The 18,452-nt window shown below is 41.0% G+C and overlaps 1 long non-coding RNA gene across 1 annotated transcript; it reads left to right on the forward strand.

Annotated features, from left to right (window-relative positions):
• The first annotated feature begins 13,565 nt into the window (after positions 1 to 13,565).
• LOC114153986 (uncharacterized) lies at positions 13,566 to 15,841 on the forward strand. The gene is made up of 4 exons (XR_003597448.1): positions 13,566 to 14,387; positions 14,502 to 14,680; positions 14,811 to 14,976; positions 15,638 to 15,841. It is a non-coding gene; the product is annotated as an uncharacterized LOC114153986 (long non-coding RNA).
• Positions 15,842 to 18,452: the final 2,611 nt, after the last annotated feature.

Raw genomic sequence — 18,452 nt, forward strand, 5'->3', positions numbered from 1 at the left:
TGTTACAATTACAAGTTAATGACCTTGTGACTCAACCTTTTTCTTTTTTTCTTCTTAAGCAGCCAAACACACTGAAGGAACTTAGCAAAGAGGCCACAAGGTCAGATTTGTAGGATCACTTCCTCCTTGCAACAGCTTCCTTAGACGTTGCTGCCAGGTTCAGGTTCATATCTGGGTTTTCTGCTGCAGCTCAAGTTCAAACTACAGAACGTGACTGAGGAAGAGCTACTGCTGGCAGCTGAAGGAGTGTTGGAACATAATGTCTGACACTAATGACTTCTGCTAGAAGAACTTTGATGACAGAAGGGCCTACAGGCTAAACCTCTTCCCATGTCACAAACGCCTGACTGAAGACAAGTACCTTCAAACACTGCAGTGTGATTAGAAACATGGAACTGGGTCTGTTTATAATAATAAAGTTGTATGCAGTGATAAGCACAGCCTTATCGTTCCTGCAGGTTTTCATACTAAGGCATGTCGGTCAGGTATTTCACTCCTGGATCCAATCAGATGCAGCACAGCACCAACTGTTTGTGTAGTCCTGAAAAAATAACACCTGCTGAAATTCGTCATTATTCAAAGTATTTCATTTAACAACAGACGGACTGCAAAACACAAAATCTTACCGAGGAATCCAGGTCTAGTTTCTAGTGCAAATACCTTAGTACATTTGAAATAAGACGAAATGCAAACACAACAACCTACAGGAGTTTGTTTAAAGACAATGATCCCTTAATATTGATCAAAAAACAAAGTTCTAGTTCCACTCTCCACTGTCCTTAGAAGCAAATCCTTTGTCAAAAATATAAAGTAAGTAGGAAGACACACATTCCAGGCTTAACAATTTCAGTGAAGTTAAATAGGGGCGATTTAAAAAGAAAATGTGTCGGCGATATTCAATGACGTGATTCAATGGCGATATTCAATGACCATTCTGTCTGTGTACAGACAGAGTGGGTCAGGAGAGGAACACTGCGGACCGTCAGAACCTCGAAGAACCAGGCCTCAGCGTCTCTTCAGCCCTCAATCGTCTCCTGAGACCGAACAATATAAATGGCAATTTAAAGAACAAATCATGCTGATTTATTGGTAAATAAATCAATATTGTGAAGCGAAACCGTTTATTTTTTCTGCATTAGTTTGTTAGGGCTTTCTGTGTGGGAAAAATGTTGATATCTTTTATAAATACAGTGTTTTGTGGTCAATGTTATTTCACTAATATTTTATTAATGTGGGTTGCCAGTTTGGATAACCTGACTTCCTATCAAGCTATAAGAATGAAGGAAAACATGCTAACAAAATGCCTCAGACTTGCAGCCCATAGTCGGTTCCAGAGGCTGGAGGAAGTGGCTCTTTGGCTCACTTATATATTAAATGATCAAATATTGGCCTATTTTTTGTTTCATTCTTTTTTAATTGCTTTCTAGGCTGCAATTTATTCACACATCAGGAAAGAATAATAACATTAGGGAGGCAACAAAAACCTAAATACCATGATGGTTTTAATTTAATTACTGTACTGTATTTTATAAGTGCATGAATAAAGGAGAGCTGTACGGACATATTAAACCTGGGGGGTGGGGGGGCGCAGTGCCCCTGCAGCAGATGGTTTGACGCCTGGATGGCAGCAGAGTTTAACTCGGTTCCTGTAGGTTCGGGCAACATGTCGCACTAGTTTAGTAATTCATAATGCCACACGAGTTTCGTTTCCCTTTTCCATGTGGCTCATGCTGTGTGGTGGTGAGGTAATAATAGTGTTACGTGTAAAGATGGGAGATCTTGTCTGAGTTGATTATCTACTTCTAGATGTCACTTCAAATGGCTAAAAGGTCAATAGTTCATGCATGCTGGAGTGAGAGGTATTCAGGTGTTTCCTGTAAACAGTAAATATTCCATGCAGCATGATTCAGCCCCCAAACCTGCAGTTAAGAATCATAAAGGGGAAAAAAAATTGTCTCACTCAAAGCATTTTGAATATTTTCTTTCTTTTGATCTGAATAACTCTGGAATGTCTGTGTATTGTCTCTGCTGGTATTGCTGACAATGAGTCGTGTGCAGTGGTTTGTAAAAGCAACGATGCTGCTTCAAACTCTTGATTTGTCGTGTTACAACCGCAGCCTTCATGTAATTTTATTGGGATTGTATGTAGCAACATAAATTGTATGTAGCAACATAAATTGTATGTAGCAACATAAATTGTATGTAGCAACATACAATCCCAATAAACACATACAGTGTCATCCGTGTTTCATAATTATGATTTTTATGTAGTTTTACCATTTTCCCCCCAGATATATGAAATGAAATGATATCAGACTTTATTAGGACACTCAAAGGTGATTTATATAAAATCAGTCATTTCCATTCATGCACACATTCACACACTGATGACGGCAAGCTACTGGATTGTAGCTGCAGCTGCCCTGGGGCAGTCTGGCATATCAATCTGAAAAGTGTGGGAGGCAATTAGCATTAGTATTTAACTTTTCTTTTCTCACCAGCACCAGAAACACTTTAATATATCTACATGTATTCATAGTCACATAGTTTTCTGGTCATTTTTCTGTGTACTCCAGTAGCCAAGCAACAACATTCCAAATTCACCGAGTCTATTTCTGCCGGATCATCTCTGAAACTCCGAAATAAAAAACCCCCAGATATTTTCAGACGTCAGCCAACGACATGTCAGTCCAGCTGCGGTATCATTTCGGTAACTGTGTGCAACTGAATCTCACTTTGAGTCCAGCTGTTGTCTGATGGCTGCAGAGCATCATGAAGACCCAGGAACACGGCTGACAGGAACCCAAAGAAAATCACTGGAAAATGGGAAGTAAGACGTGTCATATTGGAGACACAGAAAGTGTGGAGGAAAATGTCCGGGTCCAAAAGGATTATAACTGATTGTACAAATGATAATTACTATGAATAATAATATAGCATCCACCAGGTTGTTTATTGTGCATCAGAGGGGACAGAACTGAACCCTGCAACATGACCGTGACCCAAAACATAGCAGTAAATCTGAGAGGCCTAGTCAAAGACCAGCTATAAACAGTATATATATATATATATATACAGTATATATGTAGTGTAAAAACTAACTTAAAATTCCTTCTTTCGACAATAATCATTGCATGAAATATCTCCAAATTTTTTTTAGAAAGATCCAGTCAGTGACTGGCTTGTCATCCAGTCGTCCAGGAATCCTGCAGATACTCTCTGTGCTCAGGTCATTCCTGTTGCATTCATAAAATCTCACTCAAACAGCTCTGCGAGAGCGACGGCACTTGAAAGAAAGGAATTCGTCGAGAGTGCGGCACCAGACCTGAATAACCTGAATCACCTCAAAAAGTTTTCCTGCCTCCCTGCATTGTTTTAGGCAGGCAGCAGATACTGAGTGGGTGTAACAGAGAGCAGCTGTATCCTTTTCCAAGCGGCTTCCCAGGAACATTAATGTCACAGAAACCCAAGACCCAACTGGTGGTATTTCCAGTTTGGGCCGGTGGTTTGACTCCTGCGATTCAGAGGCACCAGGAAACCGATGAGAAGACTAATGAGGAAATCATGACTCAGGGTTGTTGCCTAGTGTAAGTATAGTCAGATATCGATTGTAAACATTACTGTCTACTCTTAAGCCTTGTTAATTTTTTTAATTATTTTCTTGATTGTGTGGCATTTTCAGATCTGTAGCTGGATTCATTTGGACTATTCAGTTTTATACTTTATGACCACACACTGCAGCTAAACCTTCTGCCAGTTGTTATGCACATGTCTGACGTCACCACCATTCTCCCTGCAGCACAGCTGACACGCTTCATCACCACTTTCTGTAAAAGATGTTTGTACTCAGCTGAAATACAGGCATCATCATCTGGGGAGTTGATAATCTTTTGTTGTTCCAGTAAATGTCTTGTGGAACGTTCTGCATGGTGGCCAGTCCCTGACTGTAATGGCCTCTTGATCATCTAATCAGAGATCTCAAATCCAGGCCTTGAGGGCCGGTGCCCTGCAGCTTTTAGCTGTGCAGGCGGTTCAACACACCTCAGTCAAATGGCTCCTCAGTACGCAATCAAGTTCTCCAGATAATGACCTGATTATTGACTCAGGTGAGTTGAAGCATCTAAAACCTGCAGGACATTCGGCCATGTTTTATTCCTAAGTTGTTCATCACAACCATGATGTGTCAACACCATAACTGACTATTTACAAGGGTTTGATGAGATTTAGTGAAATAAATGCTTAATTTTAGTTTACTGTAAAGATTTCATGGACCTGATGAGCTACAATATGGCCTCCTTCAGAATAGCATCATATAAAGTTTGGCATTTTGTCAACTCCGTGAGAGTTTTTAACTGACAGTCCGACTCTTTCAGTGATAGTGTTGACAAATCTCACTTAAGTGTGCAGTTAATTCATTTTAATGTATTTTACATAAATGGCATTACTTCACATGTATCAAGTATTTCATTTTACTCACTAGTTTGTCACCACCTTCAGTTCTGTGTCAACTCCGTCATGCACTAACTCTGTCAGATGGACTTTATGTTGTTTTTTGTTTTAAATATTTCTTTTGTTTCTTGAGAAGCATTTGTCTGTAAAACTCAGTAAAATGTCACTAATAGGGTCATTAAAAAAATAATTTTATATGTTTTTTTGTCAGATGGTGTTGACAGAGTTCTGGATCAGGTCCATTAAAAATTTAATTTTCAAAAGAATGTTGCAACTGGGAGCCTGCACCTTGGCATCTTTACATTTCCAAACCATTATTTGTCATATTTGAATACATAAGCTTGAGGAATAATAACATTTTTGGGGGGAAATATTTAAACCCATTTTGTCCCACTTTTCAAGAATCACTGAGATGCAAACTTTAGCACTGCTAGTGCTATCGCTAACATTGTTTTGCTCTATGCCCAGCACGCAGCTATTCATGCTCCACATTGACAGCACATGCAATTAAGCAATGAAAATGATTTGGCAAAGGAGAAATTAATTTTGCCCACATGCCTGTGCCGCCCCTCTGGACTGGTGGCACCCTGGGCATTGAGCCATATTGGATATGAAAAACCACTGTCAAACTGAGAGTAATTTTTAAAACTAAAGAAATTATGAGATTCATGTTCTGCAAATGAAGTATCTGCTGATGTAGGCTGACGGCCGTTTGATAAAGCATGTCAGTCTGAAGGCATACTTTGAATTCTTTCATTACATCACTCCTCGGAAGCATACTGCTCATTCAATAGCTTCACATTTCCTGCTAAACTTTCACCTGTGGAGGTGTATGGACAGGACTGAAACCCCAGCCGCCCACACAGTTACTGTCTAGCTGATGCCTTTTTAATTCATCTGAATAGTTTTTATGCACCTGCCTCTTCATTTGTCCGTCCACGGTGTGTTTCCGCTTTTCTTTGCAGGGTCGCACAGCTGTGGAGGTCATGAGTCCATCACAGACAACGAGTCCAGAGTTAAACTGAGAATCAAACAAATGGGTCAGTGGCAGAGATAAACAAAAAATAAAAACTATGAAATAACCTGTGTGCATATTGCATACCATAACCAAGTTGTTTAATGAAATATGATTTCTTTTATTTGAAGTCTGCATTCAATCTTTTTTTTTTCTTTTTTTTCTTGCACTCATGTCACGGGGAAACGATCCAACACGCCGACAGGAATGTGGAATTAACACACAAGAAAAGAAAATACTTGTAGGTCAGAGACAGAGAACAGCTCAGTGTGGGCGAGAGAATGAGTTTCAAGAAAACGAGACACAGCTGGAAGGAGACTGACGGATCCTAACACAAGGGGGCAGACACGACGACAGGAACAAAAATAACTAGAACTAAGAGAAGATCTACTGTACAAGAAAACACACGTCGAGAAAGCAAACTAAACATGAATCTGCAAATCCACAAGAGCAGAAACTACTAAATAAGTCTAAGCGGTAATGAAATCAAGGAAGCCGACAGAAAGTAAAGAAGCAGCAAAATAGAGATACAAGGATAGACCAAATATAAGACCAAATATTAATAAGTAATAAGGAGATGATCAAAGCTGGAAACACAAATAAAACTAAAAAATCACCTACAGATCATGCACATCTTGACTGTAAACTTCAGGTTGTCTCTACTCTTTGTCATATTGAGAGATAAAAAAAATCCCCTTTCTTTTCCAAATGTGTAACTCACTGGAAACGTTTTTTAGTTTATCCAACTGATTTTATGAAGTTGGCTTAACTTGACAAATTTAAGTCAGTCTTACTCAAATCATTTAATTTACTTCAAATAAAGAAATAAACTAATAAAGGATCTTTTTTTTTTCCTTTAAGATTTTTTTTTTGGCTCAGGTAGCCTTTATTTGAGAGTAGTAATATGGGAAAGTGGGTAATGAAGGAGCATGAAGACATGCAGCTAAAGTCATAATGCTGGGAATCAAACCTGTGACGACCATGGCAAAGACTAAGGTCTCCTTATGTTTGTTGTGGTCTAACCCTGCACCACCACAGCACCGGGTTGGTACAGGTCTGACCCTGGTGAAGCTTGATGTAGATACCAACTAACTATCTATCTATCTATCTATCTATCTATCTATCTATCTATCTATCTATCTATCTATCTATCTATCTATCTATCTATCTATCTATCTATCTATCTATCTATCTATTGAAACATTAGCATTAATTATCCTTCAGCTCTCTGCACAGAATGATCTCATCTTCCTGGTTACATTCAGATGTCAGCAACCAATAATTTCTGAATATTTGGAATTGTTGTGTTCTTCTCCCCGCCTCCACACTCTGCTGTTTATTTTTTTATGGTTCCTTATCCTCCCTCCTCATGACTTATGGGAAACACTCTAGTCACGTGGGGTAAAAAAGCAAAATATTAACAGATAAGTCTTTGCCTCTGTATTCTTTTACAAAATGCTGTTTCCTGCATAGTGATCTGTTCATGTGCTTTCATTTCTGACGATATTCAGTTCTCGCTCACAATTCATATTAACATTTTTCACTGTGTGTGTGCTTGTGTGTGTTAATTTCTGGTTTCATGTGTGATGATTTCTGTGTGTCGTAAAGACAAACTACAGCCGACCTGTTGCCCTGGAAACTGCTCTGCATCTCTTCAGTCAGTTTTATTCTTCAGGTCTGTCATTTTCATATGATGACAGACGAAAACGTTTCTTTTCCTGTTATTGCTTATTGCATGTATCAGTCAAGTTCAGTTAATCAAGTTTATCTTTGTATCACATTCCTGCAGAAAGGCAGCTCCAGCTGCTTTACATAATATAAACAGGAAACTACAAAGTTGTAATTCTGAACTAAATCATCCTTATTTCTAAGAGCACAGTAAGCAACTTGCTTACTGCTGTGCCACAGCATCTTAACTGGATTTAAGTTTAGACTTTGATTAGGCCACTGTAGACTCATGCAGAGATGGACTTGTTGGAGGGTTTCTGCAGGTCACCACCTCACAGCCTGTAGTTCTCCTGCTGGACCGGAATTGTTTTTCACGTTTCCTTTACAGTTTTTTTTCTCGGTCGCTTTGCTGCATTTCTCAGAGCAGAATTGAAATTCTCAAAACTCCTTGTTTGATTTTCCAAGCGTTGTGTCACTGCTGCACATCAGAAAAGCTCCTTCTTATTACTGTCAACAAGTTGCAAACGCTTTTGCGCATCATGAAAGTGATTATGTCAAATTCTCAGCTTTTTTCCTACATTTTCCGTGACTTTTGTCATATTGATCAGAATATATTATAAAAATGAATTATCTCGACCTCCACGGCATTTAATCATTTCACTGTATAAGCTTTAACGTGGTTCTCATAATATCTATCCATCCATCCATCCATCCATCTTCTTCCACTTATCCGGAGTCGGGTTGCGGGGGTAGCAGCTTCAGAAGGGAGGCCCAGACTTCCCTCTCCCCAGCCACTTCTTCCAGCTCTTCCGGGGGAATCCCGAGGAGTTCCCAGGCCAGCCGAGAGACATAGTCCCTCCAGCGTGTCCTGGGTCTTCCCTGGGGGCTCCTCCCGGCGGGACGTGCCCGGAACACCTCACCAGGGAGGCGTCCAGGAGGCATCCTGACCAGATGCCCGAGCCACCTCAACTGGCTCCTCTCGATGTGAAGGAGCAGCGGCTCTATTCTGAGTCCCTCCCGGATGACTGAGCTTCTCACCCTATCTCTAAGGGAGAGCCCAGACACCCTACGGAGAAAACCCATTTCGGCCGCTTGTATCCGCGATCTCGTTCTTTCGGTCATGACCCAAAGCTCATGACCATAGATGAGGGTGGGAACGTAGATCGACCGGTAAATCGAGAGATTCGCTTTTTGGCTCAGCTCTCTCTTCACCACGACGGACCGGTACAGCGCCCGCTTGACGGCAGACGCTGCGCCTATCCGCCTGTCGATCTCCCGCTCCCTTCTTCCCTCATTCGTGAACAAGATCCCGAGATACTTGAACTCCTCCACTTGGGGCAGGACAAACCCCCTTGACCCGGAGAAGGCACTCTACCCTTTTCCGGCTCAAGACCATGGCCTCGGATTTGGAGGCACTGATCCCCATCCCGGCCGCTTCACACTCAGCTGTGAACCGCTCCAGCGAGAGCTGCAGATCATGACCTGATGAAGCCAAAAGGACCACATCGTCTGCGAAAAGCAGAGATGAGATCCTAAGGCCACCAAATCGGATCCCCTCAACACCTTGGCTGCACCTAGAAATTCTGTCCATGAAAGTGATGAACAGAATCGGTGACAAAGGGCAGCCCTGGCGGAGTCCAACTCTCACCGGAAACGAGCCCGACTTACTGCCGGCAATGCAGACCAGACTCTGACACCGGTCATACAGGGACCTGACAGCCTGTATCAAAGGGCCCGGTACCCCATACTCCCGGAGAACCCCCCACAGAGCTCCCCGAGGGACACGGTCGAACGCCTTCTCCAAGTCCACAAAACACATGTAGACAGGTTGGGCGAACTCCCATGAACCCTCCAGGACCCTACCGAGGGTGTAGAGCTGGTCCAGTGTTCCACGACCAGGACAAAAACCACACTGCTATTCCTGAATCCGAGGTTCGACTATCCGACGGACCCTCCTCTCCAGGACCCCTGAATAGACCTTGCCAGGGAGGCTTAAGAGTGTGACCCCTCTATAATTGGAGCACACCCTCCGGTCCCCCTTTTTGAACAGGGGGACCACCACCCCAGTCTGCGAATCCAGGGGAACTGCCCCCGATGTCCATGCGATATTGCAGAGTCGCGTCAACCAACACAACCCTACAACATCCAGAGCCTTAAGGAACTCCGGGTGGATCTTATCCACCCCCGGGGCCTTGCCACCGAGGAGCTTTTTAACCACCTCGGCGACCTCGTCCCCAGAGATTGGAGAGCCCAACCCAGAGTCCCCAGGCTCCGCTTCCTCAATGGAAGGCATGTTGGTAAGATTGAGGAGGTCTTCGAAGTACTCTGCCCACCGGCCCACAACGTCCCGAGTAGAGGTCAGCAGCACACCATCCCCACTACAAACAGTGTTGGTGCTGCACCACTTCCCCCCCCTGAGACGCCGGATGGTGGACCAGAATCGCCTCGAAGCCGTACGGAAGTCTTTCTCCATGGCCTCTCCAAACTCCTCCCACGCCCGAGTTTTTGCCTCAGCAATCACCCGAGCCGCATGCCGCTTTGCCCGCTGGTATCCATCAGCTGGTTCCGGAGTCCCACAGGCCAAAAAGGCCCGATAGGACTCCTTCTTCAGCCTGACGGCATCCCTCACTGAAGGTGTCCACCAACGGGTTCGAGGGTTGCCGCCGCGACAGGCACCGACAACCTTGCGGCCACAGCTCCCATCGGCCGCCTCGACAATGGAGGCATGGAACACGGTCCACTCAGACTCCATGTCCCCCACCTCCCCCGGGACGTGTTCGAAGTTTTTCCGGAGATGGGAGTTAAAGCTCCGTCTCACAGGGGATTCCGCCAGACGTTCCCAGCAGACCCTCACAACACGTTTGGGCCTGCCAGGTCTGACCGGCTTTCTCTCCCACCACCGGAGCCAACTCATAATACTCATAATATGTCAATCATATTTCTTTACATTTCCATTCGACTTTTCTCTAAATCTGTCATGGACTGATAAATTGCTCCCAGGTGAATCCTGACTTTCTCCACTGTGGGTAAATGTGTGCAGCATTAGATCAACCAACGATCAACCGGTTTTCTGAAATAGATCAAAGTTGCATCTCATGAACCATCGACATAATGCGTACAGCCAGACAAAAACACAATGTCATACTTCTGACGATGGAAGGACAAGGATTTAGACAGGATCAACAGCCAGAGAGAAGAAGAGGCGGAAGAATGGTTGTGTTCTTCCCCCCGCCTCCTGAAGATGTGGTGGAGGAGTTAGAAGGTTAAAGAGAAGAAGAGGCTGAGGACAGAAACCTCACAGAACAAGGTCAACTTAAATAAAGCTTAGATCTTCTGCCTGAAATCCCGGAAATGCAAAAGTAAACCAGAAGTTCAAAAGGAGGTTCTGGCATGTTTAGCTGAAATGGAGAGGAGAGTTTTCAAGGAGGTTAAAGAAACTGAACATTTCTTATTGTTGTGGCTGATGAGACTATAAAAATGTATGCTTTCAAATTGTCTTAGTTGTCTTAGAAGAGACACAATATCTGGTAGCTCCTTCCTCCTCAGTCACGGCTGTCCCATGATCAGCCACTGTTCCAGTGTCTTGTGTGCTTTCTTTTGGAGAGTCAGTTTGTTTGAATTCGTGTTGCCATTTCTTTGGATAAAGTTCCATTATTTTGATCTATTTTATGAATGACTCTCCTTTACTGTTCAGTCCATCACAGTGACAAAAAAATAAATAAATCTGTAAGTAGTTAAATTAAAGATAATGATAATGATAATGTAAATAAGACAGTGACTGAAAGTGCAAACGTTGACAGATAAATCAAAAGCTCTGCTTCTTACCAGCAAATAAATTCCTCACCACATTGTTTTAAATCTCCACAGATAAATGTTACAGCAGGACAATGAAAAAAAAATCATAAAGTCTTATCCAAAAGCTTCAGTTTCATCCCACAGGCGTATGACACATACTAGGAGAAATAAACCTAGAGATGCAAAAAAATAAGTGCAACATTGAGGAAACATAAACAGTCTCTAGATTGCACAAGATCTGCATCAGCATTTTAAAAGGAATGGTTATTCATTCCCTTTGCTTTAACAAATTTTAAGAATGTTCAGCAGACTAAGATGTCAAAGTTGTTTTACTTTATGTTTGTTCTTTAGTTACATTATGCAGGAGGCGTCCTGGCTTCACGTTATTAAATCAAGCAAACCTGTGATGGAAGAAGTTACTTTTTTAATGTTTATAATATGCTTGAAACCAGGACAAATAAATATAGCCAGTGTGCATGGCAACAGAGCCAAGGAGAAAATGATGGTGTAGGTTTATCTAAGTATGTTAAGGACAAGCTGTTATCTTGTTCAGTTTACAGTATGTGGGTCAATAGTTTACAGGTAGCATGGATTAAAGAATTTCAGCATTCTGTAATGCATAAAGGAAGGGCAGGAAGGGTTGGCTGTCTGCGGTTTTATAGCATCTGCGTGGGCCACACATCCTCACATCCTGGATTATTGGTAGGAAACTTTTAATGTGGTCCTGACGGATATGACTGCAGCTGATCGCTCCTGGGTCATTTTCATATGTGGTGCAAACATTTCCTCTACTTACCAACTGAAACAGAATCACACATAATTGATTCCCGTCTCTCCTTGTTTGCATCAGACTATCTACGTATGTTGAAAAAACAGGAAATAGTTGTGGAGGTGGGATGTTGAGAGGGAGAGTTGGAACCTGCATTCTTAAAGAATATGTCAGACATAGTAATAATAACAAGTAATAAGTAATGTATTCACTTAATATCAAATACAAGACAAATACAAGACTTGTATTTGATTCACTTAATATCAAATACAAGACATTCACATTTCATAAATGTTAAAAATATCATCAATGTCAATCAATGGAAAACATCCAAGAGTTTAGATGGGAGTTTGTTTATTAAAAGATAGTGCAAAGACTTTATTTTACTTCTTCTAGGCTTTGTCTAAAGTGTTTACTGTGTTTGTTGACTTTCATTACAAAACAAAAACATACAAAAACACACACACACACCAACCCCACGCCCCCCACACACATATTTACGTGGCTATATTTGTGGGAACTTTCCATTGACTTCCATTCATTTCTACAGCCTAAACCTTACCCTTATCCTAACCCCATCCATTCCATACCTAACCCTAACTCTATCTCAAACAGTGACGTTATGAGACTTTCCATAGAGTTTGTAAATATCATGTTTTAATTGTATGTTTTATACAAGTTGCTAAAACTGGCATTTCTTACACTGTTAGCCTTTGCTGTATTTTCTACAGTTAAATACCACAAAATGCCCAGTAAAACTACCATAAGACATCTTTACAAGTAGTTACTGTAATTTGCATTGCATTATGGGTATAGTACATAGTATTACAGTAACTTACTGTATGTTTTGAATTTGCAGTAATTTACTGTTTACACATTACAGTAGTGGTACTGTACTTATAATATACAGTAAGAATTATATTTGATGTCCAACGGTCATCATAGCTGCTTCATCGTGGTTCCCTGTTTCTGTATTTTTACTCCTTTAGTGGTTAACATATTTTTAAGGCAGAAAGAGAGAATGTACTTTTGTTTTTTTCACATCCTAGCTAACATTAATATGCAGTTTATCTAGCTACGTCATCAAGCGTGGCTTCGCTTCCAACCAGCTTTTTCCCTCCAAGTGCAGCTCTGTCTCCATGCTGTGGGCTCACACTGCTTCAGCTCTTCAAGACAGGTAAAAAACACTTCTTAGAAAACTGTTTGAAGCCAAAACCTAGCCTGGAAATGTACATTTTAGATGGAGTTAACGTAACTTATAGCATCAAGCTATCATGCTATAACTTAGCATTATAGCATGAGCTCGTTTGTGCTGGTTAGCCTGGTAAAATAACGTTACCTTTACGTTACTAACTCTGGTGTTTTATATAACTGGCATATTGCAACGTTATAAGTTACGTGTCTGTAAATGAGGTGAAAGAAAGGAAAATATGATGGTGTTATTGTTTGAGCTGGTTCGGAGTTAACGTTAGCTAAGGTGCTAATTTTACCGTTGAAGGTTTTAGCTTGACTTTTGCCGCTTAATCTTCCTCGGGCGGCTTTGGGTTGAGATGAGCTCAGTGCTGAGTGTCTGTTAGCATTGTTGTTACATCCTTTGTCGAACAATATAACCTTAACTGATAATTGATCCCCCCCCCCCCCTTTTTTTTTTTTTCACATCTAATGACTGTTCATTTGTTTAAACCATGACCTTGCAAACGTTAAAAGTGCAGATTAGCTACGTAGGTCAGCAAGGATGAATTTCTAACTTTGTTCTTTTTTTTCCTTTTCTTCAGATGATTTTCTTTTCACTCCCAAGCTTTTTCCCTCCAAGTGGCTGTGCAGTTCTGTCCTGCTGACTGCTAACAGCTTCATCTCTTCAAAAGACAAGACAACAGGTAAAAAGCTCTTCAAACATATTTGAAACCACAAAATAGTCTGGAAATGTAGAGGAGCAGCTAACCTAATCTATAACTTTGAGCTTGCTACAGCTGGTTAGCCTGCTAAAGTACCATTACATCTCCAACATAGTGTATAAGAGTCTGTAAATGAGGACAAAGGTGAAAAACATTAAAGTAGTTTCTGTTATTTTTTGAGTTGGTTCAGCCACAGTGGCAGGTGGACAAAAAAAGTTAATTTCCAACCCTGGTTACATATAAGGACTGTTCACATGTTTAAACCATGCTCCTGCAAATTTAAAGTTAAGTCAGTACTAACAGGTGCAACTATGTACAGGTGTAAATTCTGCAGCATTTGTACTTCAGAATTTACAGAATTTTGTAGTCATGTGAAGAAACATCAACACACAGCTAATTATCGGTTTGCATGTGGAATAGAGCAATGTCCTGCTTCCTTCAGAACATTTTCTGCATTCAGGTCCCACATGCACAGGAGTCACCGCCATTGCAGAAGTCAGACTGAACACTTGTGGAATGTAATGCTTTAAAAAATGCATTTAGCCCCACAAACTGTCATTCACATCCGCTGTTTCAGAGTGGTAGCAGGATGTAGGGGTAAAGTCTAGTCTAGTCTCCGGGATGAGGTTCTCAAAAACCTGTTGTAATCTGGGTGAACTGGCCCTTTAAATATAAATTACTACCAGTAATTCATATTTAAGAGAGTTTTCCTTTTATGTTTTAAAGGTATCTTCCGCCAAGATGTCTGTTGAAATGGAAATGACCTTACCCACTACACCAAGGGTAATCATGCTTGGTAAGAGGAATATTTTCTATCACTATAATTTTTTTGTAGCGATGTATGTAATTGTTATGGTAGTCTGTACTTTTACTCACTAGCGTTAGCCTGACAAGGGTTTGTCTATTTTAGGAAATAGCTTGATGTCTGCAACCCGGTGGATTGTCAGTATGGAGGAGAAGGTATTTTTCGAGCCTGAGCAACTACATGACTTTGCCAGCGTCCTTGTTGTCTTTTTTGGGTCATATTATGTCTTCAATCTGGAGTATCAGGAGTCGGCATCAACCACGCTGGAGATGATACAATGGCAAGTACTCTACACCAAGCCATTTATGAATTCAATTTAATGACAGTTTGACTGATGGTGAAGAACCATAGCTGATTGCTGTTTGTACGTCTTCATTAAAAATTACAATTAATATATTTTATTTCTGTTAAAAGATTCTTTGTGAGGATCAATCCAGATGTTGGTACCAAATGCACAGCCAAAGTCGGTACAAGCCGCAACGCGGGAAGTCTTGTCAAGAGGAAAGTAGTCAGTGTCAACTCCCAGATCACCACCTTCTTCCAACAACTTGCTGAATTTGAATGGAGGACTTCCAGCTAGGTAAGTATTTTACCAAATGTAAATGTTTATTATTTTGTTGTCTTTTCCTCCTATCTTGCATGCTCTGACTTTACTTTAGCCTTTTTAATATGATTTTAATGATTATTTATAAATGGCATGTGATTCCTACACAATAGCCCTTTAGAGTAGCCTGCATCTTTTCTGTGTCCGTGGTAAAAAGTGGATGTTGCTGCATCTCTTAATAAATCACAGAAATGTATAAGTGTGTAGTCGTTTAAGTGTGGTGTATTTTTATACTATGCAGTTTTCAGTTTATTAGGCACACCTTTGCAGTAATCCGTCAGCACCAACAAAATGACTAAAAAGATTGTTGTACTTCATCGTCCCCTTGGGGACATTTGTAGGACGCAATCTTTTGAATTACTGAAGACTGACTGACTGACTGCTTTTGCCATAAACATTCCAAAAACCTGAAGTGAAGCCAGTCCTGCTCATTCTTTATGCAGCTTCTATTATCACTTCAGTCCAATTGATTTTTTTTTAAACAAATTATCAACTTAATGCTGCTTTATGACAAAGATTTTATGCATGTGAACATTGTCACTTCAGCTTAATTTGTCAACTTCCTGTCGATTTGAAAATGTAGATAACTTCCTGACCATCTCATGACCTCCCACATTGTCTGTCTTATTCTTTACAGTTCAGCTTCCACAAGATGGATCCCACTGCTTTTGTTTGACGAATGGAATAAAAGTTCTTCTGATGTAGGAAATGTGTTCTATGGTTTTGTTGTTTTATAGCACATTATATTGTATTGTGACATTGTTCTTTATGACATTGCGAATATGTAAATGGATTTTATTTCTACAAATCTGCTGAAAATAAATACCTGTTATTCACAGTACTTGGACTAAAATTTCTTTTATGAAATTTTTCGGTTTATGGTAAAATATTCTTATATTAAAAAAATGTAAACTTTAATTTACAGTAAAACTCTGACATTATGTTGTGAAACAAGTTTACAGTAGACCAGCTTTCCTATAAAATACAATTACAGTAAAGCAGTTATAACTGTAAAGCACACTCAGTAAAAATTAACTGTGAAATATCATAACAGTAAAGGTACTGTAGAATGGAAATTACAGTAACTTACTGTAAAATTACAATAAAAGGTCTAACAGTGTAATAAAATCCTTTAATAACATATGATTTTCCAGCATCTGATGCTTTTTGGTACGCTGAGAAAATCTAAGGGCCTGTTCCTGCTGTCAGGGGGCCTACGGACCCCCACACCTACCCACACCCCTCCACCATGACCTTGGATGGAGAAACATCTCATTTAAAAATACGACCTCTCGACTATTGTTTTTTTTTGTGTGTTTTTTTTGTAAGCATTAAAGGTTTTCCTTCATGCACAGTTTTTGTTGTGAATAGAACATGCAGGCCTGTCCCTGCACGATTTGACAGAGTTGATGCAAGAATGCAGAAATCAGCTTTCCTGAAAGTCTTGCATAACGCCAGGGGTTTTCTCAGACAGGGACTGAAGTCAAAATCTGTGTTCAAATTCTATTCAGTTTGACTCGCTGTTGTCCATGGGAGACTGAAAACTCACACCACTAAAAAGCAAGCATCATTGTTCCCCCTGTCATCATGGTTTCATTGTTACAAATGCCTAGTTTATTTTTAATAACTCCATCAAGGAGTTTTCTTACATAGTTTCGCTTGACTGCTGCAAGATGTTTAAACGAGCTGTAACAGGAGGAGGCTCACAATCATTAATGTGCAAAGATTCTTCTGAACTGACCCAACAATTAAATGTGCAAGTAGGAAGAGTCTATTTAGATTAGAGGCTTTGGTGGATCTAAAAGAATGTGTGTGGGTGAGAGAGAAAGAGAAAGAGAGACAGAGAGAGAGACACTAAGTAAGAAAATCTCACTTTTAAACCATGTTGCATAAAGTCAGTGGCTCCAAAGTTTCAGTTTTCTTCAGAGTAACAGAACTGCTGAGTCTTTTACCACAGTGGAGTGGAGGAATGGTGTTCCTCTATTCTTTACAAATTCCTACGGACGCTGTAAGGCCAAGCCAGAGCATCTCAACCAGATCAAAGCCCAGACTTTGACTAAGCCTCTCTAAAACCTCCATTTTCTTTCTTTTTAAATCATTCACAGGTGCGTATTGGTCTGCATACACTACAGGCAGCCATTTAGGTCCTGAAGCAGCGAAGCGGCCCCAGGCTGTGCTGCCACCGCCGTGTGTGAGCAGAGGTGTGCTGTCCACAAAATGCAAAGTTGTTTTTTCTTCTGTTGTTGTTGTTTTCTTTTGTGAGAAATGTGAGTTGTGTGTTTTGGTCAACTACGGTTTTGCAGTGTTTCCGTTTTTGGCTTCATTGATTGTTCTAGATAAATAAAACATGAAAACAGCTGTTTGGGTTTTCTCAGTTTTCTCAAACATTAAGATGTGTTTCGCGATCGCCAAAACTTCAAGCCTGAAAAAAATCAGAAATATGAACTTTAAACAAAGATATTTAACGGTGATGGAGTGGCAGACTGGTCAGGGTGACTCTTTGAACAAACAGAAATCTGTGTGTAGCCAAGAAAAGTGGAGCAGAAGATGACAAAAACAAGGACAAGAGCATGTTTTGATTGGATGAAGTGATTTATTAGTTTCTGGTAAACGAGCAGGAAGTGTGCCAACATAAAATGCCATTATTTCCCTTGAGGCTGTCGACTATGTGAAACTGAGATATACACTGCAGGAAATACAGATCAGGTTACGGCTTCGCCATGAGAGACGGACATGGTGTCGTGTTACAGGATTCCCCACATGTCTTCCGAGACTTGCTGCCAAGCAGCATCCCCATAGCATGACCCTGCCACCACCATGCTTCACAGTGGGGATGTTTATGTGTTTATGGTGATGTGCAGTGTTTGGTCTCATCCGAGCAGAGAGCTTTTTTCCACTACCTTCACTGATTTATTATTTACAACAAGACAGCCAAAGCCCTTTACAAAAATAGTCAAGAGAATAATGTAAAATATCACAGTACTAGTGTTTTTGCAAAATCTTCTGAGCTACATCTGCCCTACTGGTAGACCTGGGAGCGTCTCAGAATATTTCTGAAATATATAGGACATGCCCTGCGACAGACTGGCGACCTGTCCAGGGTGTACCCCGCCTCTCGCCCGGAACGTAGCTGGAGTTGGGCACCAGCAACCCTCCCGACCCCATTAGGGACAAGGGTGAACAGAAAATGGATGGATGGATGGATGGATATATAGGACAATGCACTCACATCCTGCAGAATTGTATCTTTTCAGCAGTGGGTGGACCTCTAACATGTGCATATTTTACACTGTACATCTGCTGTTATTGCTACAGCTTCCGAAGAGGATGGTGATATGCCTGATAGAAATGGTTGTGATGATGAAGGTTGTCAGAGCTTTTAGAACAGAACTTTGAGACCAACAGCAGGGAATTGGAGGTTCTGCTGTGCTTCTGATTTCAGTCTCCTTTGA

This window comes from Xiphophorus couchianus, chromosome 12 (assembly GCF_001444195.1).
Source record: "Xiphophorus couchianus chromosome 12, X_couchianus-1.0, whole genome shotgun sequence".
Classification (NCBI taxonomy): domain Eukaryota; kingdom Metazoa; phylum Chordata; class Actinopteri; order Cyprinodontiformes; family Poeciliidae; genus Xiphophorus; species Xiphophorus couchianus.